The 2,500-nt window shown below is 53.5% G+C and overlaps 1 non-coding gene across 1 annotated transcript; it reads right to left on the bottom strand.

Annotated features, from left to right (window-relative positions):
- Positions 1-131: 131 nt before the first annotated feature.
- Positions 132-203, bottom strand: TRNAP-CGG (transfer RNA proline (anticodon CGG)). Its single transcript has one exon. It is a non-coding gene; the product is annotated as a tRNA-Pro (tRNA).
- Between the last annotated feature and the right edge of the window lie 2,297 nt (positions 204-2,500).

Below are 2,500 nucleotides of genomic sequence, written 5' to 3'. Positions count from 1 at the left end.
GCCTATGTTGGCTGGTTTCCCGGGCTAGGCTGAGCAGTAGACAAAGGCACTGCAAAAGTTCAGGCATAGCATAAAGGCACCTTGACTGTGACAAGAAGACGATGGGAAATCGGGCCTGCTACCTAAAGCTTGGGCTCGTCCGGGATTTGAACCCGGGACCTCTCGCACCCGAAGCGAGAATCATACCCCTAGACCAACGAGCCGAGAATGTCACATTTTTGGAGATTATTTTTTTTCCCCAAAAAAGAGCCTTCTCTTCCCCAAACGTCTTCTTCCTTGGATGAAAGGAGTTTGCAATCTTTGCCTATTTTGAAAATATCAAACTCCAAGGGGAAATGATGTCAGGGCAAAAGCACCTCCTTTCCACCAGTAGGGTCTGGAAAGTAACTCAAGGTCTTGTGGCTTGGACCTCCTGTAACCAAAGGTGGATAAACACCTTTGAAGGAGCAGAACCCAAGAGCCACCTCTCAGAAGAGACGTTTCCAGCACTTTGGAGATGCAAGAGCTGTTAGGCACTTTTGTGCGTTGCAAGCACAGTTGCCTGCATGGATTAACCACTTGCCGACCGCCGCACGACGATATACGTCGGCAGAATGGCACGGGCAGGCATATGGGCGTATATATAAGTCCCTGCCTGCCCGCGGGTGGGGGGCCCGATCGGGCCCCCCCCCGGTGCCTGCGGCGGTCGGCATTTCTTCGAGAGCGATCCGGGATGAGGGGGCGGCCATTCATTCATGGCCACCCCCTCGCGATCGCTCTCGACGAATGGAAATCCCCCGTGACATCACTTCCTCTCCTGTAATGTAAACACAGGAGAGGAAGTGATGTATTCTCTCCTCCGTGTCGGTATTTTCCGTTCCGACACGGAGGAGAGCGGATCGGTGAGTTGCACCAACACTCTACACACACAGTAGAACATGCCAGGCACACTCACACCCCCCCTTTACCCCCCGATCACCCCCCCAATTACCCCTGCCCCCCAGTCACAGTGACACCAATGTCATTTTTTTTTTTTTTTTTTTTTTTTTTTTGCATTGGTGTCATTTGTGACTGTAATAACTGTTAGGGCAGTTAGAGTTAGCCCCCTTTAGTTCTAATGTACCCCCCTAACCCCCCCAATAAAGGTTTAACCCCGTGATCACCCCCCGTCGCCAGTGTCACTAAGGCTGGGTTCACATTGCAGCGGTTTATGAGAACGAATGTGATTCGCACCGCACTGCAGTGCAAATCACATCCGATCTCTGTGCGATTCGAGTTCAGCCATTCGCCGCACCCGCCGCACCCGCCACACCCGCCGCACCCGCCGCAAATTCGCACGGGACCCTTTTTTTGGCCCGCAGCAGAATCGGATCGCATGGGTGTTCACACCATGCGATCCGAGTTTGCAGATCGCACTGCGATATGCGAACTGATCTGGGGGTGTCAGTAACATTTCACTGACACTCCCAGCAGTTCGCATAGGGCAGTGTGAACTGCCGCCGGGAGGCATGCGATGCGGGAACCCGCCGCGGATTCGCGGCGTTTCCGCATCGCTCCAGTGTGAACCCAGCCTAATAAGCGATCATTTTTCTGATCGCCGTATTAGTGTCACAGGTGACGCTAGTTAGGCAGGTAGGTATTTAGGTTCGCCGCAGCTTTTTATAGCGCCAGGGACCCCCATATACTACCGCATAAAGCCCCCTGATTGCCCCCTAGTTAACCCTTTCACCAGTGATCACCATATAACTGTTACAGGTGACGCTGGTTGGTTAGTTATTTTTTTATAGTTTCAGGGCACCCGCCATTTATTACCTAATAAAGGTTTAACCCCCTGATCACCCGGCGGGTGTCATTTGTGACTAATAACTGTTAGGGCAGTTAGGGTTAGCCCCCTTTAGTTCTAAGGTACCCCCCTAACCCCCCCAATAAAGGTTTAACCCCGTGATCACCCCCCGTCGCCAGTGTCACTAAGGCTGGGTTCAGATTGCAGCGGTTTGAGAACGGATGTGATTCGCACCGCACTGCAGTGCAAATCACATCCGATCTCTGTGCGATTCGAGTTCAGCCATTCGCCGCACCCGCCGCACCCGCCACACCCGCCGCACCCGCCGCAAATTCGCACGGGACCCTTTTTTTGGCCCGCAGCAGAATCGGATCGCATGGGTGTTCACACCATGCGATCCGAGTTTGCAGATCGCACTGCGATATGCGAACTGATCTGGGGGTGTCAGTAACATTTCACTGACACTCCCAGCAGTTCGCATAGGGCAGTGTGAACTGCCGCCGGGAGGCATGCGATGCGGGAACCCGCCGCGCATTCGTGGCGTTCCCGCATCGCTCCAGTGTGAACCCAGCCTAATAAGCGATCGTTTTTCTGATCGCTGTATTAGTGTCACAGGTGACGCTAGTTAGGCAGGTAGGTATTTAGGTTCGCCGCAGCTTTTTATAGCGCCAGGGACCCCCATATACTACCGCATAAAGCCCCCTGATTGCCCCCTAGTTAACCCTTTCACCAGTGATC

This window comes from Lithobates pipiens, unplaced genomic scaffold, assembly GCF_037356315.1.
Source record: "Lithobates pipiens isolate NorthernLeopardFrog02 unplaced genomic scaffold, aLitPip1_a1.2 Scaffold_13, whole genome shotgun sequence".
Lineage (NCBI taxonomy): Eukaryota > Metazoa > Chordata > Amphibia > Anura > Ranidae > Lithobates > Lithobates pipiens.
Note: the sequence above shows the minus strand (reverse complement) of the source record. Positions and strands in the feature narration are given on the sequence as shown.